This window comes from Hyperolius riggenbachi, chromosome 4, assembly GCF_040937935.1.
Source record: "Hyperolius riggenbachi isolate aHypRig1 chromosome 4, aHypRig1.pri, whole genome shotgun sequence".
In the NCBI taxonomy this organism is placed as follows: Eukaryota; Metazoa; Chordata; class Amphibia; order Anura; family Hyperoliidae; genus Hyperolius; species Hyperolius riggenbachi.
Window position 1 is genome coordinate 480,348,728 of NC_090649.1, and position 26,597 is coordinate 480,375,324.

General features: G+C 44.7%; 1 long non-coding RNA gene across 1 annotated transcript; it reads right to left on the reverse strand.

The window, feature by feature from the left end:
- Positions 1-1,235: 1,235 nt before the first annotated feature.
- LOC137571012 (uncharacterized) lies at positions 1,236-26,292 on the reverse strand. Its single transcript, XR_011031279.1, has 4 exons — positions 26,194-26,292; positions 6,689-6,776; positions 5,586-5,659; positions 1,236-1,389 (listed from the first exon to the last, which is right to left on the reverse strand). It is a non-coding gene; the product is annotated as an uncharacterized lncRNA (long non-coding RNA).
- Between the last annotated feature and the right edge of the window lie 305 nt (positions 26,293-26,597).

Sequence of the window (26,597 nt, forward strand, 5' to 3'; positions counted from 1 at the left end):
AGAAAAAATTTAAACTCCCTACAAATTCAGTCCTGGGATACTACCAACTGAAACATTACGTAAACTCCACGATAGGTCCAAAGATGTCCCTCCCCTCCCATGAAAAGTTCAATAAGATCCTAGGTGATTTGTCAGAAAAAAAATCTATTTCAGAGCTATACGGGGAACTTCGATCCTTTAAACTCAAATCTGCCTCTTTCAGTCATCTTTCTTTTTGGGCAAAGGCACTTCAGACTAATGTCGAAGTATTGGGACCTTTAGTGGAGAGGGGATGGGCCGAGATATGTTCGAATATCGTAGCAGAAACGTGGCGTGAAATGCAGATAAAAATTATTTATAAAGGATATTATGCATTTAATTTCAAACAACCCTCAGGGAAAACTGATTATCTAACCTCCTGTCCCAAATGTATGCAGGACTACCCAGACTTATTTCACTTACTCTGGTCCTGCCCCTATATCCAAAAATTTTGGCTAAAAGCAAGGGACATGTGCCTGAGACTGACATCTGTTAAGAGAGACAATAATCCATGGGATGCGCTTTTTCATATCATAAAACCCTCCACATCAACCATTAATCAGGCCTCATTGAAGCCACTCGAACACCTAGTTCTTCTTGCAGCCAAGAAGTGTATATTGACACAATGGGTCTATTCCTCCCCTCCAACTTCCAGACAACTAATAGATACCATGAATAAATTAATGTATATCAATAAATTTGACGCCGAGCAATGTAAGTCAAAAAATACAGCTAAATTTTTTAAACTATGGACTCCATATATAAAAAGTTATGTCCCTAGAACGAATCTATTGAATATTATGGACCCATTTAAATATACCAAGTGGTACCTATCTAAACACATTGCTGGAGACCTGGGTTGTCTGGACGTTGGAATCTAAGGTCTATTCCTGATCAGAAATGTCACCTGAGATTCTGTTGTACTTTTACACTACTGTAAATGTAAACTTAAATTTGCTTCTGACTCATCTCTGTGATTGACCTCCCATCGTTTTTATATTTTCGTTTACCTTCTCGCCTTTCCTCTCTCTATTTTTCAGTCCTACTCTTACTTTGCGCAAATTGGATGGATAGATACAGACATAAATTCATAATACACTCTTGTCAACGACAAGAATACGAGGATATGTGTAAGTGTCAGCTATAGTCTCACTTTATGTTTAGTTAGTTATTTTTTTTTTATTTTTTTTTTTTTTTTTCAAGTTACTTATCATCAGTGTCAAGGCTGTTCTATAGTCACAGAGGATTTCTCCCTCCGGGGAGGGGGTTGCCTCGTTTGTCCAGAATTCGTATTCCTCTAGGAACAGACTGTTGAGTTTCCCTGCTCTCAAACCTAAAAATACAGCTTTGACGGCTTTTGTTAAGCTTTGACTGTGGGTTAAAAAAAAAAAAAAAGAAAATGGTTAGAAAACTGTACTATTAATATAATACTTAATTCTCTAACAATAAGTAATGGACATTGTAACTCTTCTCAGAATGTTTTTCTTGCTTGCTCTTTTATTGTTCCAATGTTAAACAATATCTATATGTCTCATTACAATGACTGTAATAAATGTTTTCTGCCAATAAAAATTATTTAAAAAAAAAAAAAAAGAAGCCCATAATTTAATAAATCATATTGATATACTCCTTTGACATGAATATTTAAAAAGTTTAGACCCTTAGGTAACTATTTATGTTTTTTTTATTTTTTATTATTGCAATTTTATTTTATTTTTTATTAAAACTTGTATGTGGGTATTTTTTGGTGTGGGAAGTAAACAGGGGATTTTACAAGTGTAAAAATGTATTTATTCAATGTAAAGTGATTTTTGGTGTAGTTTGCTATTTGGCCACAAGATGGCCACAGTCAAAAAGTCCTGGGAGCGATCGATCTCGCTCCCAGGAAGAAGATAGAAGCAGGGGAACTTTTTGATCTCAGAAAGAGACGCTGTCGGCTTTTCTCCGGGGGGGTCCGATCAGTGAAAAGGATTTATAATCCCTTTCATTGATCGCTGGGCTAATGGCCCCCAGCGGGAGCGCGCACGGGGGGGCCCGCGGGAGCGTGCGCGACCTTTGGGAGTGCGCACAGCCTAACTGGACAAAATTTTCATCCAGTTAGGCTGAAGTGGTTAATCCACAATCAGCCTGCAGGTCATCATCTTTACTGCTGGCAGACATGAAGAAATGAAAGCACCAACTGCCATTACCACACCCACTAACATTGCAATAGGCTAAAAGGTTGTTTTGTTTTTATAGATATACAAGGGTTGGACAAAATAATGGAAACACCTTGAAAATCAACTAAATATATTTTAATATGGTGTAGGTCCACCTTTTGCGGCAATTACAGCCTCAATTCTCCGAGGGTATTGATTCATACAAATTGTGAAATGTTTCCAAAGGAATTTTAGCCCATTCTTCAGTTAAAACACCCTCTAGTTCTTTTAGAGACGATGGTGGTGTAAATCGACTTCTTACTTGAATCTCTAATAACGACCATAAATGCTCAATAATGTTGAGATCTAGGGATTGTGGTGGCCAGATGAGATGCTCAACTTCATTAGAATGTTCCCCGTGCCATTCTTTAACAATTCTGGCTCTATGGATTGGGGCATTATCATCATAAAAGATGTCATTTCCCACCGGAAACAGTTCTTGAACCATAGGATGAACTAGGTCGCCCAAAATTCCTAAATAGTCTCAGCTGTCAATTCTTCCATGAAGGGAAATCAATAGCCCGGCAAATTTCCAAGAAATAGCACCCCAGATCATCACAGAACCCCCGCCATGTTTTACAGTTGGGAGAAGGCAGTCTGGAAGAAATGCTTCTTTCGGCTGTCTCCAAACGTACACTCGGCCGGAGGTCGGAAATAAGGTAAACGATGATTCGTCCGAGAACTACTCGAGGGACCAATTCGGGTGGTTTCTACACCACTCTAAGCACTTTGAAACATTTGTCTTTGAGAGCAGAGATTTTTTTATTGCAGTTCTTCCAAGGAATCCAGATTTGTGCAGCTCCCGACTAACAGTTTTTGTGGAAACTGGGTTCTGTAGGTGTTTATTCAGCTCTAGTGATTTTAGAAGCTGTGGTATTGCGAGTTTTTCTAATAATTCGATTTAGAGTCCGACTGTCTCTCTTAGACTACTTCGACTTTCGAACACAACTGTTCTTTGCTGAGGACATTTTTCCTTCTCTTTCAAAGGCAGTCATTACTTTTGAGACAGTACCTCTTCAATTGCCAAGCATTCGGGCAGTTTCCATTACAGTAGCGCCTGCCATACGAGCACCAACAATTTGTCCTCTTTGAAAGTCTGAGAGATCTGCCATATTTATAAATTATAACCAACTTTTGTTTAAAGATCTGTGAAAAACAATTATTTTAATTAAACATATCAAATAACAAAAATAATAAACAAAAAAAATTAACATATGTCAAGTTTTGATTGTTTAAAATATGTTCAAAGATTATGATGCCAAAATGTTAGGTGTTTCCATAATTTTGTCCAACCCCTGTACATATGCACAGAGGGAGATACTGGTTGCTTGGCAGTTGGAAACAGCTGTTATTTCCCACAATGCAACAAGGTTCACAGACAGGAACATGTCAGGACCATGGTCATGACATCACACTGTGGGAGGGATTTCACCATAATATAAACTATACAGAGCCTCCTGATGATCCGTTTGTGAAAAGGAAAAGATGTCTCATGGGAAAGGGAGGTATCAGCTACTGATTGGGATGAAGTTCAATCCATACAATGCCTCTTTTAGGCTGCTTTCACAGTAAGACGTTACAGGCGCACATTAGTGCAACCTGTAACGCAGCCTAACTCACAGCAATGAAAACTAAATGGGCTGTTCACAGTGCCCACGTTGCGTTACATTGTAATGCTGGACGTTTAAACAAAGTGCTGCATGCTGTACGTTATCCACGGCTAAGCCGCGTTAGACTGTTTGCACATGCTCAGTAATGTTGGAGGAGGAGGTCTCCCCTCCTCCTCCGCTGCCAGCCAAATGGCTAATTAATATTCACTGCCCTGTGTGACGTGCAGTGTTTACTTCCGGGAGCGCCGCTTTGTGCTGCTATTGGCTGGCGGGAACACGTGATGCCGCATGCGTCCAAAAGTACGCATCACGGACGCATGAAGAGCCGCATAACGCGGCTCAATCTGACGTCCAACTTCAACCCCACTATGCGTTGCGTTAGGGGCACGTTATGCGACCTTAACATGGCATCTAACGCAATGTCTTAGTGGGAAAGAAGCCTAACGGTAACAATCTCATGCCAAAAATAATAAGTGCCATCACTCTGCAGGTTATGAAAAATAGAAAACCCTTTATTTGTGAAAGATTGACACACATGGGAGACCATAAAACCAATTAAAAGCTCTGGAGCGCTCCGATTACAGACATACCGCAAACCCACTCTCAAACTACCAATCACACAGGGGTACCGGTACCACAACTGGATAGCTGCCCTGCGGGAGGGGGGAGCAGAGCGGGGATGCAGTCCGTCTGCGAAGTGTCAACTTCCTGCTGGGGAATGTCAATAAGGCTGTCTAGGTACTGACAAAGGGTAAGTGCGATATCTTCACCAGCACCGCGGGACTCACCACTCTTCATCCAAGTGTCGTCCTAAGGTTGCTGCTGTCAACACCCAGTTGAAGTCCGTAGAGGGCGGATGCAACGCGTAGGTGGGCGGGGTTTCAACCCGCATGGTGTCTTGGAGCCTTCCGGAGTGTCTCCTGCTGGAATTAAATAGTGGCATTGCTGGCTTGCCTCTGGACTTACGTGGCCGGGTACCTCTCCACACGGATTGAGGCCCGGCGGAAAAGTTACAGTGTCCTCTGTGCACACAGCAGCAACCTTAGGACGACACTTGGATGAAGAGTGGTGAGTCCCGCGGTGCGGGTGAAGATATCACACTTACCCTTTGTCAGTACCTAGACAGCCTTATTGACATTCCCCAGCAGGAAGTTGACACTTCGCAGACGGACTGCATCCCCGCTCTGCTCTCCCCTCCCGCAGGGCAGCTATCCAGTTGTGGTACCGGTACCCCTGTGTGATTGGTAGTTTGAGAGTGGGTTTGCGGTATGTCTGTAATCGCAGCGCTCCAGAGCTTTTAATTGGTTTTATGGTCTCCCATGTGTGTCAATCTTTCACAAATAAAGAGTTTTCTATTTTTCATAACCTGCAGAGTGATGGCACTTATTATTATTTTTGGTTACTGATTGATATTTTGTTGTGCCGTCATTCCTGCTTTGCAGTTTACAGGTTCCACTACGTGGTTGAGTACGTGCAGTTTTCATTTTTTAACAATCTCATGTCATGAGCAATTTTTTTCTTCTTTTTGTTAATCCACATGCTGTACAATTCCACATGCTGTACAATTTAACTTGTTTGTTTCCATAATAAGAACAATTAGGCATTGTAGAGCGCAAAAGAGAAGTTAAGCCAAAATAATGGTCAAACTTCCCCATTGAGAGCGAGACCTTTGGACGAACCATCACAGTTGCGTAAAATTAAGTAATTAAAAAGTAAAATCTGGAATTTTATGTTTACAAAACGTCAAACTTCCTCTTACCCCCAACAATTAAAAGCCATCCAAGCATCTGCGGATCTGAGATCTCTCCTTCTGATATACGTAGGTTTAGTTTCCTTTTCATTCAAAATAAGCAATAAAATATGATTAATAAAGTGTGTTATTATTTTACTGAAGACTATTAAATGAATAAAGCCATTCTTTGTCTTGGTTTAATCTAAGTGGCTTAAAGGGAACCAGAGACAAAGCACCCTCATGTATTTTACCATATATATCAGTGGGAACATTAGAGAAAACACCTACCTAATCTGCTCTCTGTTTCATTCTGCACTGCACAGCTTGTTTCTTATCGGCCCTGATAAAATCCCCGACTGAGCATTCAGTCTGGCTTTGCTCAGGAATCTTTATAGCTCAGTCTGTGTTTTCTGGTGTCTTTTCAAGCCCAAGCCTGCCCTCTGCTGGCTCTGCTCAGGAATCATTATAGCTGAGTCATTATAGCAAAGCCAGACTATCAGGGCTGATAACAAGCTGGCTGTGCAGTGCAAAATGAAACAGACAGCAGGGTAGGTGTTTTCTCTAATGTTCCCACTGATATATATGGTAAATACATGAGAGTGCTTTGTCTCGGGTTCTCTTTAAACTAGAGCTCTTATGAAACGTCACTGGTTTCAGTATTTGAATAAGAATGACCTTTGTAATAAATAGTTTATCATTTTCATTCTCTTTATTTTATTTATGTTTTGTTCTTATAAAAGCTATGCGCTCCATAAGTTTGTAATACTCCTCAAACTTTTTCTTTAGGTAGCTCTCATACTACTTCTCACATAAGTTTCACCCGTTAACACTCCTATAATGTAAGTTCCCAAAGCATGTTGCTTAGAGGTAATAATTGATTCCTCTTTCTCATTTATTCCTCACATTCACTCCCTAATCAGCTCCTTTCATTTTCGTCTCAAAACCATATCCTGCATCCAACCTTTTCTCACTCAGGACTCTACAAAAATGTTAGTGCATGCCCTTTTGCGAGTATAGGATAATGCATGCCACTGTAACATCTTGTCTGGACTATTGTAATATCCTACTTTGTGGACAAACAAATAATAGACTGGCACAAAACCAATCTGTACTGAACTTGACTACTCAACTCATTTGACTTTCTTCTTGCTCTTCTTTGCTTCTCCTTCATTGGCTGCCAGTTAACCTGAGGATACACTTCAAACTCTTAAAGCACACCTGAAGCGAAAATAAACAAATGAAATAAACAATTGTATCTATCTTCCTTCTCATAAAAATGACTTTTTAAGATATTCCAGTTTTATTTTATGTTTAAATCTACTTTTTAAGTTTCAACTGTTTTATGGTTTTTGCTCAATCACATATTCATTGAAGTATGCCAAAGCTAAAATCTATGAACTATCGATCCTTTTTATCTCTTTCCTGCTCTCAGAAGCCATTTTCTTGTAGGAAAGTGTTTTATAGTTGGAATTTCTTATCAGTCAGTGTCAGGACTGATTCAGCCACTTACATACCTGATATTTAACTCTTTCAGGCAGAGAAAGAAAAAAAGGAACACAGCATAGTTATTAGTGTTCTTGGCACTGCACATACACATGTCTATCTCACCATGTCACATGTCACTTCAGGTATCCTTTAACTCTAACTTACAAAGTTCGCCACAATCTCTTTCCACTATGTACAGTACATCTCTTTAGGGCCCGTTTCCACTATCGCGGTTTCGCGATTCTGCAGAGTTTCCCCGCACATGAATCGCACAGGAAAACTTTGCCATAGGGGATAACGGCGCCGCGGCCAAATCGCTTGCGGGAGTGATTCGTCCGCAACCCTCTGCAGAATTCGCGGCGGAGGCTGCGAATCCCATAGCCGTGCATGGCACGGCTCATGGGATTCGCCTGTGATCCCGCCCACCCGCTCAGTGCGTGCGTCTGAAGGCCAAAACCCCTCAACATGCATGTAGATCAGGTGCTCTGACTGATGTCAGACTGGATTAGCTGCATGCTTGTTTCAGGTGTGTGATTCAGCCAGTACTGCAGCCAAAGAGATCAGCAGGGCTGCCAGGCAACTGGTATTGTTTAAAAGGAAACATCCATATTCCTCTCACTTAAGGTTCCCTTTAAATACTCTTGAAATAGAAAAAATATCATATTAAGATTAAAGGGGCACTATGGCGAAAAATTGTAAAATTTAAAATATGTGCAAACATAAACAAATAGGAAGTACATTTTTCCAGAGTAAAATGAGCCATAAATTACTTTTCTCCTATGTTGCTGTCACTTGCAGTAGGTAGTAGAAATCTAACAGAAGCGACAGGTTTTGGACTAGTCCATCTCATCATGGGGGGATTACCAGGGATTTATTTCTTTTCAAAAGCACTTAGGGAATGGCAGTTGCTCTGTAGTGAGCAGGGAAGCTGGCCAGCATCATTGTTTAAATTGTATTTAGGAAATATATTTATAAAGAATAAAAGCCTTGCTGAGAATCCCCTATGAAGAGATGGACTAGTCCAAAACCTGTCACTTCTGTCAGATTTCTGCTGCCTACTGTAAGTGACAGCAACATAGGAGAAAAGTAATTTATGGCTCATTTTACTCTGGAAATAACGTAATTCTTATTTGTCTATGTTTGCACATATTTTTCATTTTGCAATTCTTTGCCATAGTGCCCCTTTAAGTTAGAAATAGCCTTGTAGGGCACTGATATTGCATTTGTAGTCATTTGGAGTTACACTTGATATAAAAATCTAGCCAATAAGATACTTCTGCATAGTATAAAAGGGAAAAAAACAGTTTTGTTTTTTATGTTATGCTCTTATAGGATTGAGCTGATTTATTATCTTGTTTATGTATGGCTCATGCTTGGTTTATTTCTGGAAGGGGCTCAGCGCGCCGTAAGCGAGGAAGAGGACCACTGAATTTATGAAGCTGTTCAGTTAAATCTGGTGATGAAAGCTCCCCTATCTCTGTATACATCTTTATTCCCTTCTAGGTCAAATGTGGTTTCCATTAGGATTATTACAATTGCTCGCACCCGCGTGGAGCGTTCCTTCATATCATCACATGCCAGACACCATTTTTCCTGCCCCGGGTAAGCGCTGGGATATCATACAGAGATTTATCAATCGTTTGAATATTTTATTATTGATTTTAATGCCTTCCTAATAGTCAACGGGGAGGCTTGGCTGTGTTTTGCTTATGTTAGGAAAGCTATCATCGCGTTTGCAGCTCAATCTTCACCCAAAACCCACAGTGCATTTATACGTAACGTTTTGGGGGGCCATTACTTAGCATACATTAAAAAGGTGCGAGGAAATTTGGGCGTGTACTGTTCCCGAAAATACAGATTTTATTATAAACTGGTATTATTTTAAATGGTATTTCTTAACTTCGTTATTTTACGTTTTGTTTAACAGTTGCTTTTGGACAAATGAAATATTTCTCTTTTGCATCCAGCCACAATCGGATTACAGGATGACCCCCCTTTTCCTCGCTGAGCGCCCCAAACTCTGGTGCTCAGCTGGTCTGAGTGGAGCTCTGTGTGCAGCAGCAGGGACCCCTAGCTAGGCCCAGGGAGCAGAGAGCAGCCGCAGCCAGCAGTACATGCTATGCCGATTTCCAGCTTGCAACTCTGCTGCTCCAGCTCACCTCACCACATATGCCACTGTTCTCCCCTTCTCAGCTGCCGACCTAATTACTGACTGAGTGTCGCTACAGTTGTAATTCATATTATGGCCTATGGCGGCACCTGGTGTGCCCAAATTTCCTGCTCCCTCTTTTGCCTGTCTCGCACGCAGCGTGCCTGCACATGTGCAGAAGACCTTGACCCGGTTGTGGATCACAATCATTATGGAGGGGAGAGCGGTGACCTGGAGCAGGGCAAAACTTTGTGGTGGGACCTGACAGACCAGACAGGTGAGTATAAGTTTTCTTTCTTAGGTCACCACATGCACCCTTTAAGTATAAATAAATAAGTGCTTCTAATAATGCAAAGGGCGCAGGTATAAGCAAAGCACTGCATGGGAATGTTGAGCCCAGCAAAGGGGGGGTTAACGAATTACCTGGAAGCAGGTGTTCCTTTTTCTTTCAGGAGAGCCTCTTTCACCCAGAAGCTGGGGAAGGATTTGCAGCTGCAGGTCTGATTGGTCGTGCAGCCTGGCAGGTGCTGGAAGCAGCCAATTACCACAAGGTGTGGGGATATAAAAGGAGGAGGAAAAGCAGCTGCGTCATTCAAAATCCCTGTCTGGAGAGGAGCTGCCCCGCCCACCCTCCCTGTCGCTGGCTAATATTTTATTGGGGGTCTATTGCCTATCCAATTAGGTGAAGTTATGGGAAATGGCAGCCAGGTTTGGGTGGTCATTTGTGCTATCAGAAGAAGATTACTGATTTGTTATTACACTTTACAGTTCATTTAATTGATAGTCTTGATTAAAGATTTAAGATTTGATTTTGGTTATAATAAAGAGACAAGGTCTTGGAATTTAAACCCCAATAAAAATGGCCGCGGCCTTAATCCACATATGGTTGTTGTCTTTATTGTAGATTTAAGAGGGGTTACTGGGCAAGTACATTCCCATGAGGAGGCTTTTATCCAATCCAATTCCCTCTCTCATTTCTACTTCTTTCACATTTACATACAAAAGGCCACTAGTCTAGTTTAAGGGACCCAGCAGGAAACCTCATAGGGTAATCCTGCTACTGTGATTGGGTGGACACCCTCTCAAATTGTTAGGTTTCAGATAGGTTGCAGTAAAATACACCCACACTATTTAGCCAATTACAAAGCTTCATGCTCTAGACTAGTGCCAAAAAAAGTCCCAAGAAGAAGAAATCAAGGAAAAATGGTTTCTATTCACAGAAAGGGGCGGGGAGAGGCGGCGATGCGCTGCGATTGACGTCAGGAGGAGCAGAGCTGAAGCTGAAAGCTCTGCCTCTTCCAGGAAATGCCGGCGGATTGCCCCCCGGGCGATTTGGGGGCTCTGCAGCCCTCGTTTAGAGGCGGGGACACGGCGGATTACTTGTAATGGGAACGCTGAAGCAAACTATAAGGTAAAATACGCAAAATAGTTCGCTTCAGTGTGAATTTGATTTTGAAATAAAAATCAATGCAAGGGACGGGGTTTGCGAGCGGGAGCTGCTGATTGCCTTTTTTTGTGAAATCCCTTGCCCAGCCTCATCCTGACTTTGCCTCCTGCGGCCCCCAGGTAAATTGAGTTTGAGACCCCTGCTCTAGAGAGACTTGGAGCCTGATTGATGCTCACCCCCACCAAATGTTGCCCAAAAAGCTAGGTGACTATGAAGGGTGGGCCCAAAGTTGTTACTTGCCTAGGACCCAATTTCATCTTAATCCATCTGTGATAAAAAGTGTAATTTTTTATTGCAAATCTGCTTTAAAGCGGATTTGAAAGACACGCAACAACATAATAACCTTTAAAGCAGCAGAGTCATATTATGCCAGGAAAAAAACATATATATAAGTAGATGAATACTTGCTCTACTTACATAACAGATGTATTGTACTGTCCACGTTTTTATCTTAGTGACTCTTATATAAGTTTTAAATAGATTTTGGCCTTGTGTCACACTGAACTGCTCTCAGCCAATCAGCGAGGAGCAGAAATGGGGGAGATGACAAGCTTCCTTCTTGTCAGCAATGTACCAAATAGCGATGAACTTCCGACTAGGAAGACACTCGAATTTGTGATTAAAATGAGACTTAATTACCTCAGGTGTGTGGCTGGGCGGGGGAAGTGCGCGGTAGTGAGTCTTGCCATGCGTCCAATAGGACGCGTGCAAGACATTTGGAACGCATAGAAGACAACGGACTTATGGGTGAGTAACCCCTTCTCTCCCAACCGCACACCTGAGGCAATTAAGCCTAATTTTAATCACACATTCGAGTGGCTTCCTACTTGGAAGCCCATCGCTAGTATCAAATAGAGCCACGATGACAGATAAGATTTATTACAGCAGAAACTTTTCTGATTAGGGATACTTGCAATGTAGGGTAAGGTTGCAGGCTGCATATTAAACACAGAGCAGAGGGTAAATGGAATTTGATTTTGGAGCTCTCTTTAAAGAAAAACATGTATTTGTTACAGCTGATGCAAATCCTGCAATACATCTGCAGTGTGTCTACTTCCTGCTTTCATGGAAGCAAACATGTTTCATGGAAGCATCCTGTGTTTACAAATTAGCTGTTCTGCTGTGGCAGAGGAGATTACTGAGCTGACACAGCTGAGAGATCAAATTACAGTGGTGCTTAGTCACAGAGGAGGGGGAATTACACAGGCTACACTCTCTAAAAACATACAGGGTGCATGTCTCTATGTCTTCCTTCTTTCCTGTGTAAGAGTTCAGGTCCACTTTAAGAAATCCAGGGAAGATCTCGAGTAAGTTGCGATGATGCAGATGCTAAAGGTTTCATTACCCTTGTGTAACTTTTTTTTATATTATTGCCGTTTCATAACCACATGAAACCATTTTGATGCCTGCCAATTACGTTCACCATCTCGGAGTTGGTTTTGTCAAAGGTCCTCTCTAATCGCCGTCTCCCGGTCGAGGTACCTCCACAGAAACTATTTGAGGTTTCCACAAGAAAGCGATCCCAGACCAAACCCAACATATTTCATTCAGTTTTTCAAGTGAAGTTATTTTTCAAAAAAAAAAAAATTGCTAGGGAACTTTTACTACATCTGAATGCAAATGCTTAATCCTTACGAGAGCTCCTCCCTTCCCCCACATTAGCGATCGGGCGGCGTTGCCAGCAAAATATGATTTCAGACGTGTTTTTCCTATCCACAGAGGGAATATTGAATATGATGGAACATTACTCTGCTCTACACAAGGGCTTTCACCCCCGCCATAAAACCGGGGAATTACTTCTAGAGGAGAGATCTTTCCTGCTGGACGGCTGTAGGCCTTCTTATTGTACGCACAAGAAATATGAAAAAGATTAATTGCAGTTAATACTAGTCCTATAAATTCCAGCCTCAATAAAAATGATGTGAGACAATAACTCTGATGACATCACCCCCGCGCACAGACAATGCGCATATGTTCTTTATTAAGAATACCTCTATAAATCCCCTACACCGATACGCTGATTTCTTTGAAGGAAATAAAAAAAAAGCATGGTGGCTTATTATAAATTTGTATATTAAACAAGTTGTGGGAGTGTAGGTTAAAATGTCCTTGTATTTGGAGGATACCATAGGGAGTTTGTTCCCTAGAAAGTGATGTCATACATGCAAAGAATAGATTTTTATATTTCTGGGTTATTTTTGCTATTTTTATTATTATTTTAGATTAGTATTATTAATTGTCTGCCATGGTACTGTGTGTGTGTTCACTTATATTGATTGCACCATGAAGAATTGTCAATAGCAGGGCTGGATTTTCCATAAGGCACTGTGTGTGCCTACTAGTGCCTTATGTGGAAGAAGAGGCCCCCCTTCTCAGATCACTGACCTCAAGAGCTTGCAGTCTAATCCCAGCCTCATATCACCGACCTCAGGCACTTACACTTTAATCCTTGTCTTATGTCACCAAGGATGATATGAGACAGTAATATGAGTGTAAGATTCTAAGGACAGTTAGTGACACTGACACAAGAGGGATTCGATTTCAGAATATTTTTACTTGGGGGTGTGGCCTGTGTTCAGGGGCGGAGATTAGGGAGCCAGAAGGCCTGTGCCTCTGAGTTGTAAATCCGACCCTGGTCAATAGTGATGTATGCACATTAAATGGCATTGCCAGCAGTGCCCACTGTTGTTCCTTTTCTTTTGCTACATATGGACTGTATCGTAAAGTTAGAGCATGCAGGCAACCACCATATTGCAGGCTCACAGGATCAGCATCCTAACCCGAGTGCCAATGCTCTGCTATCTTCATTTGTTGCGTTATTTGTTTTTTTAGCGTGCCAAAATGTTACGGGGCACTACACAAAATATAAATGGGGTTAACATACAAGGTGGCACATACAAGGAACTTACAACAAAACAATATCATGCAAATGTCGTTGATAACAGAAGTTCAGTGTCTTTGTTCAAAATAGAGTCTGTTCTAGGTGTCAGACAGTGACATTGCATCAGGGCGGGATTTGTATTTTTTACCGCCCAAGGCCACTATCACCGGCTGCCCTCTGACAAATAGCTAAACCTTCACCACACACACACGCACACACACACAATTTTATTGATCCCAGGTATCAATGTATTTAAAGATGCTTATTAAGGATGCAATTTGCTGCCCCTCCCCTGATTCCCAGACACTGGTCCAACTGCTGCAGTGTGCATGTTTGGCAGCTTGACTGCATCAGTGTGCCAGTCCACTGCCCGCCCCTTCCTTCCTGGTGCCTTTAGCCATGGCCTTTGTGGCCTTGCCTTTTCTCCATCCACAGTCCAAACAGAGCCACTTGAGGTATGCTAAAGCACATTTGGACAAGCCAGCTTCATTTTGGAATAAGGTGCTAAGGACTGCTGAAACTAAAATTAAGTTATTTAGGCATAACAAGGGGTGTTATGCATGGAGGAAAAACAACACAGCGTTCCAAGAAAAACACCTGCTACCTACAGTAAAATATGGTGGTGGTTCCATCATGCTGTGGGGCTGTGTGGCCAGTGCAGGGACTGGGAATCTTGTCAAAGTTGAGGGACTCATGGATTCCACTTAGTATGAGCAGATTCTGGAGACCAATGTCCAGGAATCGGTGACAAAGCTGAAGCTGCACCGGGGCTGGATCTTTCAACAAGACAATGACCCTAAACACTGTACTTGTTCCTCTTCATGAATTCCTTAGTGGATTTTGAGCAAAGTTCTGGAATGGCCATCTCAGTCCCCAGATCTGAACATAATTGAAAATCTGTGGTGTGAGTTAAAGAGAGCTGTCTATGCTCGAAAGCCATCAAACCTGAATGAAGTAGAGAAGTTTTGTAAAGAGGAATGGTCCAAAATACTTTCAACCAGAATCCAGACTCTCATTGAAACCTACAGGAAGAGTTTAGAGGCTGTAATTTCTGCAAAAGGAGGATCTACTAAATATTGATTTCATTTCTTTTTTGTGGTGCCCAAATTTATTCACCTGCCTAATTTTTGTTTTATTATTGCACACTTTCTGTAAATCCAATAAACTTCATTTCACTTCTCAAATATCACCGTGTGTCTCCTATATGATATATTTAACTGACATTTTTTATTGTAACAACCAACGAATTATATAGGAAAATCATGACGATGTAACGATTGTGGAATTCTCTCCGTGATCAGCGCACAAGACGTGCGCTGACACTGCGGAAATCCTCCACAAGCGTGTAATTTGTGGGAACCCAGCAGAAGGTGCAATGCACCTGCAGAGGGAAATTCCTGTCGGCAGGTGGAGCTGTGGAGTGCAGAGGAACAGCTCCTCTGCCCTACCACACACGCCAGATAGGAATTGTACGAAGGGAAGAAACGCAATCGCAAGAGAAGCGATTGAGAGTGAGCACAGAGACAGATTGTGTGTGTGTGCACCAAACTAGTCGCCAACCCGCGACGGTGCACACACCACAGCAGATATGAAGTAGGAAAGCGATCGCGAGAGGTGCGATCACCAGACGTGACACAAGGCTACAGCAAGGCGGAGCATGAGAGTAGCAAAGGCACAGCAAATCATACAATGAGGAGACAAGGAAAACAACAAACGCTAACTGAACGCGAACACTGCACTCATTCACAACAGTGCACGCGTTCGTGCGCGGTCTCCACGTGATAAGCACAATAGAGACAAGCACGCCTAACTAACCACCGACAGACAAACATAAAACAGAGGATGCGAACGCTTGCTTAACGGTTACCTCACCGAGCCTCCAGCAAGCGTTCGTAGCGGACAAGACAGACACACGAAAACAGGAGCAAGCGAGAGATAGGATCCACAGCACTAGCGAAAGAGGCTAGTGCGATCCAGGGAGACAGAACAGAAGGATCCACAGCACTAGCGCGAAGCGAGTGCGATCCAGGCAGACAGAACAGAAGGATCCACAACACTAGCGCAAGATGCTAGTGCGATCCAGGGAGACAGAGAGATGGAGATCAGGCGGATCCACAGCACTAGCGAAAGTGGCCAGTGCGATCCAGGAAGACAGAACAGAAGGATCCACAGCGCTAGCGCAAGATGCTAGTGCGATCCAAGTACAGAGTAGCAGACCAGAAGGATCCACAGCACTAGCACAAGAGGCTGGTGCGATCCAAGAAAACAGATCAGAAGGGGCTACCAGTAACAATCGCTGTTCCGGTTAGCACCCAGACACACAGAACGATTTCCTGTCGACCACCGCTGGGACAGGACAATCGCAACAGACGAACAAAACAGATATGCAATCCTAACTGCACTAGGGAATTTGCCCAGTGCAATCCCAGGAATTACTCTAAGCTGATCTTCAAACAAAGAGCAAGGCTGACACTCCTCCAGGAGTGTTACACAGGACTAAATCCTTATGACCAGCAACTTACTGTGGGAAACATAGCTCTTTATAGAGCAAGCCCACAAAGGATGTGTCTAGGCAATCTGCATGACAAACATATGCAAATTCCTCAGCAGCAAGCTGCACAACTGACAAAAGGTCTCTCTTCCAGACTACCTGGGATGGTATGTTTTGGGGGTCTCGCGGCCCCCCTGCACACCTGGGCGGAGCTACAAACAGCAAATCAGATTTCATCCATTCATGTCAATGGAAAAAAATTGAAAAGGCTGCTATTCTCACAGTAATGAAGCCAGAGTCCCCACACTTGGCACAGTTGGTCATTTGGTGACCGAGGTTACAAATGCAGGAAAAGTGGGCGGAGCATAACACAACCAATCAAATTTCAGCCACTCATTTTAAATGGGAAAATGTAAACTGCAGCCATTAATCACAGTCAAACTTGGCACACTTGGCCACTGGGTGAATGAGATTAAGATTCAAGAAAGTGGGTGGAGCCTACAACAGCCAATTAACCACCCTGGTGGTATTAAAAAATTCCGCCAGGGGGCAGCGCAGCAGTTTTTTTTCTTTTAAAATCATGTAGCGAGCCCAGGGCTCGCTACATGATAGCCGCTGCTCAGCGGCATCCCCCTGCCCGCTTCGATCGCTTTCGGCGATCTCAGATCAGGAAATCCCGTTCAAAGAACGGGATTTCCTGGAGGGCTTCCCCCGTCGCCATGGCGACGGGGCGGGATGACGTCACCGACGTCAGCAACGTCGGGACGTCATTGGGAGTCCCGATCCACCCCTCGGCGCTGCCTGGCACTGATTGGCCAGGCAGCGCATGGGGTCTGGGGGGGGGGGGCGCGCACCGCAACAGATAGCGGCGATCGGGCGTGGGCCGGCAGCGATCAGTGTGCTGGCGCAGCTAGCAAAGTGCTAGCTGCGTCCAGCAAAAAAAAAAAATGATGTAAATCGGCCAAGCAGGGCCTGAGCGGCACCCTCCGGTGGCTTACCCCGTGTCCAGCACGGGGTTACCGCTAAGGAGGTTAAAATTCACCTATTGATTTTTAAGGGAAATATTTAAACTGCTGCTATTCTTACACTTTTAATGGCAGAGGCTTCAAACTTGCTACAGTCGGTCATTGGGTGACTGAAGTCCAAATTCACTAAAAGAGCGGGGCCAGAAACAGCTAATTAGATTTCCTTGGTGGATAAACTGCTTCCATTCACACATTTTTAATGCCAGGAACCCGAAAGCTCACAAACTTAGTCATTGAGTGACTGTGTGTCCAGGTTACAAAAAGTGGGGCGGAGGCAAAACAACTTTTACTGGGAAAATATAAACAGCAGCCATTCTTACACTGTTAATGGCAGGATCCTCAAACTTTGCTCAGTTGGTCACCGGGCGCCTACAACAGCCAATCAAAATTCATCTGTTGATTTTCAGTGGGAATATTTAAATTGCTGCCATTCTTAAACTGTTAAAGCAGTAGGATCAGCCATACTATTCCAGGGGAAAAAACACATATATAAGTAGACAAATACTTGATCTACTTACATCAGTGGCGGACATACGGCCGTGCAGGCCGTGCCGCCGCACGAGGGCCCCTGAAGTTCCGCTGCTTCAGGGGCCCAATAAGTATTGCAGGTTTTTTTTTTTAACTTTACCTTTTATTTTAACCCGGGGGGCCCCGACTCCTGTCCTCCCCCCTCACATCGCCCCCCCCCCCCTCCCCCTCATGAGATGCGGCGGGAGAGCAGAAAATCCAGGAAGTCTCCGCCGGGGCTGCAGCAGACACTAGAGGCTGCTGCCGCTTGGTCTCCCGTGTCTCCAACTTTGTACACTGCTCGCTACTTCCTGGTTTAGTAGCGAGCAGTGTACAAAGTTGGAGACACGGGAGACCAAGCGGCAGCAGCCTCTAGTGTCTGCTGCAGCCCCGGCGGAGACTTCCTGGATTTTCTGCTCTCCCGCCCGCCGCCGCCGCCGCCGCGCATACCGGGAGGGGGGCCCCGAGGTGAGTGAGGGAGGATAGGAGTCGGGCCCCCCACCCGGATAGCTACACACCCATCCACCCGGCTAACTACCCACCCGGATACCCGCACACTCACCCGGCTACCTACCCACCCGGATACCCACACACCCACCCAGCTACCTACCCGGCTACCTAACCACCCTGCCGGCTACCTACCCACCCGGCTACCTACCCACCCGGATACCCACACACCCACCCGGCTACCTACCCGGCTACCTAACCACCCACCCGGCTACCTAACCACCCTGCCGGCTACCTACCCACCCACCCACCCGGCTACCTAACCACCCTGCCGGCTACCTACCCACCCACCCGGCTACCTACCCACCCGGATACCCACACACCCACCCGGCTACCTACCCGGCTACCTAACCACCCACCCGGCTACCTACCCACCCGGCTACCTACCCGGCTACCTAACCACCCTGCCGGCTACCTACCCACCCACCCACCCGGCTACCTACCCGGCTACCTAACCACCCTGCCGGCTACCTACCCACCCACCCGGCTACCTACCCACCCGGCTACCTAACCACCCACCCGGCTACCTACCCACCCGGCTACCTACCCGGCTACCTAACCACCCACCCAACTACCTACCCACCCGGCTACCCACCCACCCGGCTACCTAACCACCCACACATCTACGCACTCACCCGGCTACCTACCCACCCGGCTACCTAACCACCCACCCGTCTACCCACCCGGCTACCTACCCACCCAGCTACCTAACCACCCTGCCGGCTACCTACCCACCCACCCGGATACCTACCCACCCACCCGGCTACCTACCCACCCAGCTACCTACCCGGCTACCTAACCACCCACCCGGCTACCCACCCGGCTACCTAACCACCCACACATCTACCCACCCACCCGGCTACCTAACCACCCACCCGGCTACCTACCCACCCGGCTACCTAACCACCCACCCGTCTACCTACCCACCCAGCTACCTAACCACCCTGCCAGCTACCTACCCACCCGGCTACCTACCCACCCGGCTACCTACCTACCCACCCGGCTACCTACCCACCTGGCTACCCACCCACCCGGCTACCCAACCACTCACCCGGCTACCTAACCACCCACCCGGCTACCTAACCACCCACCCGGCTACCTACACACCCACCCGGCTACCTACCCACCCACCAGGCTACCTACCTACCTACCCACCCGGCTACCTACCAACCCACCAGGCTACCTACCTAAAGACCCACCAGGCTACCTACCCACCCACCCAGCTACCTAACCACCCACCTACCCACCCACCAGGCTACCTACCCACCAGGCTACCCACCCACCCGGCTACCCAGCCACCCACCAGGCTACTTACCCACCCGGCTAAGGGCTGCCTACCTACCTACCCACCAGGCTACCTATCCACCCAACCACCCATGGGAGCTGCACGCTGGATGGAGGCTGGGACAGGAGGTCTGCTGCTGCAGGTGAGTAAATGGTTTTTTTTATTATTTATTTTAGCAGGTGTATGTTCTGGGCAGGTCTGCCACATGATTGCGTGTATGTTCTGGGCAGGTCTGCCACATGATTGCATGTATGTTCTGGGCAAATTTGCTACATGATTGCATGTGTTTTCTGGGCATATCTGCCGACATGATTGCACGTATTTTCTGGGCATATCTGCCGACATGATTGCGCGTATTTTCTGGGCATATCTGCCGACATGATTGCGCGTATTTTCTGGGCATATCTGCCGACATGATTGCGCGTATTTTCTGGGCATATCTGCCGACATGATATGCCCAGAAAATACGCGCAATCATGTCGGCAGATATGCCCAGAAAATACGCGCAATCATGTCGGCAGATATGCCCAGAAAATACGCGCAATCATGTCGGCAGATATGCCCAGAAAATACGCGCAATCATGTCGGCAGATATGCCCAGAAAATACGCGCAATCTGCCGACATGATTGCGCGTATTTTCTGGGCATATCTGCCAACATGATTGCGCGTATTTTCTGGGCATATCTGCCGACATGATTGCGCGTATTTTCTGGGCATATCTGCCGACATCATTGCACGTATTTTCTGGGCAAATCTGCTCACATTATGTGTATTTTCTGGGGAAAGGGTCACCAAAACCTGGGCCCACTGTCTTTGCGTTGCACTTTTCAAGGGAACCTGAGGTGAGAATAATATTGAGGCTGCCATATTTCTCTCCTTTTAAGCAATACCAGTTGCCTGGTTGCCGTTCTGGTCCTCTGCCTCTTATTCTTTCAACCATAGACCCTGAACAAGCATGCAGCAGGTCAGGGGTTTCTGACAATATTGTCAGAACTGAGAAGATTAAGCTGCATGCTTGTTGCTGGTGTAATTCAGTTTATTACTGCAGCCAAATAGATCAGCAGGGCCGCCAGGCAACTAGTATTGTTTAAAAGGAAATAAATATGGCAGCCTCCATATCACTCTCACCCCGGGATCACTTTAAATTACAGTTAGCTCCGCCCTTATCCGGTCATTGCCACGCCCATTTTTTGCCGCGGCGCTACGCGCCGCAGGTTCTATCCACACCCATTTTTTGCTGCGGCGTGCTTCGCGCGTCGTAGGTTATAGCCACGCCCATTTTTGGGCGCGGCGCAGGTCAGGGGGGCCCACAATTGATATTTTGCACAGGGGCCCACTGCTGCCTGTGTCCGCCACTGACTTACATAACAGATGTATTGTACTGTCCATGTTTTGATTTCAGTGAATGTTATATAGTAAATTACGAGAATTCTGTTCCTGGTGGGGGCCATGTCTTTTGCCCACAGTTAAGGCTAACTCGTGATGTCATTTCTGCCCTTTACTTTTTTTCTTGACTCCTCCAATCACTGAGTCACCTCAGCCTTGCTTGTAAACACAAGTGACTAGGGGATCAGGTTTCAGATAAGCAGCAGGCAGGAAAATAAAGGGAAGAGGAGGAATATATTAAAGATAAAAAGAACCTCCAGCATGCAATTCGTTGGCACCGACTACTAAAGAGCCAGTGCTCCTAAGGTATATGATAACTCCAAATCATAACAGCAGAAAACGTTTTGAAACTTTTGAATGCAGGATTAGCATCTTTATCACTTAATACACTCAGACCAGTTGCTGTTGAAATTTGATTTTTATGGTGACGATACCGCTTTAATAGCTGATGCCTCAAACCTGGTACAGTTTGTCACTGGGTGACTGGGATTCAAATTCAGAAAGGGGGCAGAGCCACAAACAGCCAATCAGATTTGTTTAATTTCAGTGGGAATATAAAAAGTATTGATACCAAGGACTCCAAAGCTCATAAACTTGGTAATTGAGAAATTGTATGTCAAGGTTAGAAAAAGTGGACGGCACCAGCAACTACATTTTTTACATGGCAGAATTCCCAAACTTGACACAGTTGGCCACTGGTTGACTGGGATTAATATTCAGAAATGCAGGTGGAGCCTAAAACAGCCAATCAAAATGCACCTATTGATTTTCAAGGGGAATATTTACATTTCTACCATTCCTACACTGTTAATGGCAGAGGCTTCAAACCTGATACAGTCATTCATTGGGTGACTGGGGTCCAAATTCACTAAAGTGGGTGGAGCCACAAATAGCCACTCAGATTTGTCAGATTGATTTCAGCCATTCTGTTATTGGCAGGGTTCTCAAACTTCACACAGTTGGTCACTGGATGACTGGAATTAATATTCAGGAAAGTGGGTGGAGCCTACAGCAGCCAATCAAAATTCACCTATTGATTTTCAAGGGGAATATTTACATTGCTGCCATTCATACAATCTTAATGGCAGAGGCCTCAAATCTGGTACAGTCAGTCACTGCGAGACTGGGGTTTATATTCTGAAAAAGGGGGCAGGCCCCAAACAGCCAATCAGATTTGTTTAATTTTAATGGGAAAATGGAACTTACTGATGCCAAAGTCCCCAAACCTCATAAACTTGGTCATTGAGTGACTGTATGTCAAGGTTAGAAATAGTAGATGGAACCAAAAACAACTCACTTTTTACATCAGAAGATATAAACGACAGCCATTCTTACACTATTAATGGCAGGGTTCTCAAACTTGACACAGTTGGTCACTGGGTGACTGGGATTAATAGTCAGAAAAGTAGATGGAGCCTACAACAGCAAATTAAAATTCACCTATTAATTTTCAAGGGGAATATTGAAACTGCTGCCATTCTAACACTGTTAATGGCAGAGGCCTCAAACCTGCTACTAGTCGGTCATTAAGTGACTGGGGTTCAAATTCACTAAAGGGGCAGAGCCACAAACAGCCAATCAGATTTTTTTGCTGGATAAACTGCTTCCATTAACACAATTTTGATGCCAGAAACCCGAAAGCTCACAAACTTGGTCACTGAGTGACTGTGTGTCAAGGTTACAAAAACTGGGTGGAGTCAAAAACAGATTTTCCTGGGAAAAGGTAAACTACAGCCCTTCTTCATTGTTAATGGCAGGGTTCTCAATCTTTGCACAGTTGGTTACTGGGTGACTGGGATTAATATTTAGAAAAGTGAGTGGAGCCTAAAAAAAGACAATCAATATTCACCTGTTGATTTTCAAGGGGAATATTAAAATTGCTGCCATTCTTGCACTGTTAATGGCACAAGCCTCAAATCTGGTACAGCTGGTCGTTGGGTCACTGGGGCTCAACTTTTGGAGAGGGACGGGGTCACAACCAGCCAATTTCATTTGCTTAATTTCTATGGGAATATACAAATTATTGATGCCAAAGACCCCAAAACTCACAAACTTGGTCAATGAGTGTTTGTGAGTTAGGAGGGTTAGAAAAAGTGGGCGAAGCCAACAACAGCCAAATACATACCCGGGCAACGCCGGGTCATCAGCTAGTAAGTGATAAATATTTGTTCTACTTACATAACATATGTATTGTAATTTGTTTTCAGTGAGTTTTGTATAGTAAATAAAGAGAAAACTGTTTTAGGCATATTCCATCTATTCTGCCTCTGACTGAAGCCAATCCTGATGTCATTTCCTCCCTTAGGCTAGGTACACAGTTGGATGTTGCGTTGTGGTGCAACATTAAAGTCACAATGCAACATTGCAATGCAACCCAAAAAAAAGGTGGTAACGCACATTAATGCTGCATTACTGTCGCATACAGTAAGTACAGTAAAGCATACAGGCAATGAAAAGTATGCTTTCCTGTACCTGGTAAAGTGTGTGTTTAGAGGTAACACTGCAGCAGCGCGTTACCATAACGCTACATGTTACAATGTGACACTAGCGCTAAAGGGGGAGAAAGATGCTGTGATTTATGTCACAGCACAGAAAGTAAAATAACATTAAAAGTGTTCTGTTTTAAAGTGAGGTAAGAGGTACTTCAAAGGGAACCTGAAGTGAGTAAAATTATTTAAAATAAACACATGATGTACCTGCAAATGAATATTACATACTTACCTCACTGTCAGTACCTCTCAGAAGCTCACCATTTTCTCTTACAGTGATCCCTTTCAGTTCTAACAATATTTTGTCAGAACTGAAATATACCAGTTGCTGTCAGCTATATATCAGCAGTTGTCAGTTACAACTGAATGTGCAAGGTAATGTCCATGTTTCCCTATGGCTCAAGTGGGGGATATTACAGTTTAACAGTGTGCTGACCTGAAAGCTGTTGTTGGGTAATGGCCATTTTTTAAATGGAGGATGGAGAATTCCATTGATCACAGTGGACAAATGGGACACAGGAGAGGAGAAAGAGATTGAGGAGTAGACTACACGGGAGGTGAGTATGACCTGTGTATGGTTATTTTGACTTTTTATTTTCAGTTCAGGTTCTCTTTAAGGGCTGGCGTTGGCCTTGATAGCAGTGTGTGCAGCGACAATGCTCTGCATTTTCTATACTAAGGTCTGTTCTGCTGCTCCTGTAATCTTGGCAACCCCTTTTTGATAGCCAACTTTATTTCAACCACTTTGTGAGATGTTCTTAGTGTGAATGTGAATCCTTTGAGTTATAAATAAGCAGAATCTTTCTGCATTCTTCAGAAATATAAAATGGCAGATTCTACAACAGAAAAAAAAAAGTCTCACTTTTCTTTCATATGTGGGGAAAAAAAGGAAGGAAAAAAAAAACCTTTTAACTGCACCAAGTATTCCCCATATCTCGCTTCAAAAAGGAGCGGAACCCGGGGTGACTGCGGCGGATTGAATAGTGCAAACATCTTTTGGCAGATACATCATTAATATTATAGGAAAAGTATCCAGGCTGAATAGAGGCTCGGTTTTCCTGCAGGGCTGATGTACCGCCACGTCTGCATTTCATTACAGCGCTGATATCCCCACACCAGGCGCTGCTGAAGTATGAAGTATGAAATGAGAAACAGGAATTGATATAAAGCAGTTCCCTCGCTGCAGGATAAGCGCAGAGAGCGACGCTGGGAAGACAAGCCGGGCTCTGTTCTGCAGATAGAAGTGTCCGGAGTTATCCGGTCACTGAATATGCGCTTTGGCTTCTCTTCCATAATCTAACGCTACAGAGACCCTTCAGCTTACAGGCAGCTAAGGCTGGAACGCTCAGAGAGCCTGTTCTGTGCTGATACAGTGAGACTATGATCATAATGCAAAGTACTTGTATTTATATAGCGCTGACATCTTCTGCAGCACTTTACAGAGTACATAGTCATGTCACTGACTGTCCTCAGAGGAGCTCACAATCTAATCCCTGCCATATACATAGTCTAATGTCCTCGTATATTATTATTATATATTTGTATAGCACTAACATCTTCTGCAGCACATTACAGAGTACATAGTCATGTCACTGACTGTCCTCAGAGGAGCTCACAATCTAACCCCTACCATAGTCATAGTCTGATGTCCTACCATATTATTATTATGTATTTATATAGCACTGACTTCTCCTGCAGCACTTTACAGAGTACATAGTCATGTCACTGACTCAGAGCTGGGACAAGGTCCCCTAGCACCCAAGGCTGAGACACCAAAGTGCGCCCCTCCTTGCCTTCCACCCCAGCTGTCACACACTGATTGCTATTAGACTAGGCGCCCCAGGACCCCCAAACCCCCGCCACCTTAATCTCTAGTTATCTGGCTTGCAGTCACTGCCATGTATCCCCTTTTCTTATTTCTCTCTGCTTCAAACACAATAGGGGAATGATAGCTGAGTGAGTTGTGCGCCCCTCCTACACTGCGCCCTGAGGCTGGAGCCTCTCTCGCCTCTGCTTCGGCCCGGCCCTGCGCCCCGTCCTACACTGTGCCCTGAGGCTGGAGCCTCTCTCGCCTCTGCTTCGGCCCGGCCCTGACTGACTGTCCTCAGAGGAGCTCACAATCTAATCTTAGCATAGTCATAGTGTAATGTCCTATAATAATCCGAACATTTGTATAGCGCTTTTCTCCTGTCAGACTCAAAGCGCTCAAGAGCTGCAGCCACTGGGACGCGCTCAGGAGGCCACCCTGCAGTGTTAGGGAGTCTTGCCTTGAACTCCTTACTGAATAGGTACTGACCCTAGCCAGGATCGAACCCTGGTCTCTCATGTCAAAGGCAGTGCCCTTAACCAGCATACTATCCAGTCACTACAATGTCCTACCATAATCTATATATATAAAATCGTGTGTGTGTGTGTGTGTGTGTGTGTGTGCGTGCGTGCGTGCGTGCGTGCGTGCGTGCGTGTGTGCGTGCGTGTGCGTGCGCGTGCGTGTGTGTGCCGCGATCACGCGAAAACCCCTTGACCGATTTGAACAAAACTTGGTATACAGATCCCTTACTACCTGGGATGATATGTTCTGGGAGTCTCGCGGCCCCCCTGCACACCTGGGCGGAGCTACAAACAGCCAATGAGATTTCACCCATTCAAGTCAATGGAAAAAATGGAAAAGGCTGCCATTCTCACAGTAATCAAGCCAGAGTCCCCACACTTGGCACAGGTGGTCACTTGGTGACCGAGGTTACGAATCCAGGAAAAGTGGGAGGAGCATAACACAGCCAATCAAATTTCAGCCATTCATTTTAAATGGGAAAATGTAAACTGCAGCCATTCTTAGACTGTTAATCGCAGGGTTCTCAAACTTGCCACAGTTGATCACAGGGTAACTGCGATTAAGTTTCAAGAAAATGGGAGGAGCCTACAACAGCCAATCAAAATTAACCTATTGATTTTCAAGGGGAATATTTAAACTGCTGCTATTCTTACACTGTTAATGGCAGAGGCTTCAAACTTGCTACAGTTGGTCATTGGGTGACTGGGGTCCAAATTCACTAAAAGGGCGGGGCCACCTACAGCCAATCAGATTTCCTTGGTGGATAAACTGCTTCCATTCACACATTTTTGATGCCAGGAACCTGAAAGCTCACAAACCTGGTCACTAGGTGACTGTGTGTCAAGGTTACAAAAAGTGGGCGGAGCTAAAAACTAATTTCACTGGAAAATATAAACTGCAGCCATTCTTACACTGTTAATGGCAGGGCTCTCAAACTTTGCACAGTTGGTCACTGGGTGAATGAGATTAAGATTTTGGAAGGTGGGTGGAGTCTACAACAGCCAATAAAAATTCACCTTTTGATTTTCAACGGAAATATTTAAGATGCTACCATTCT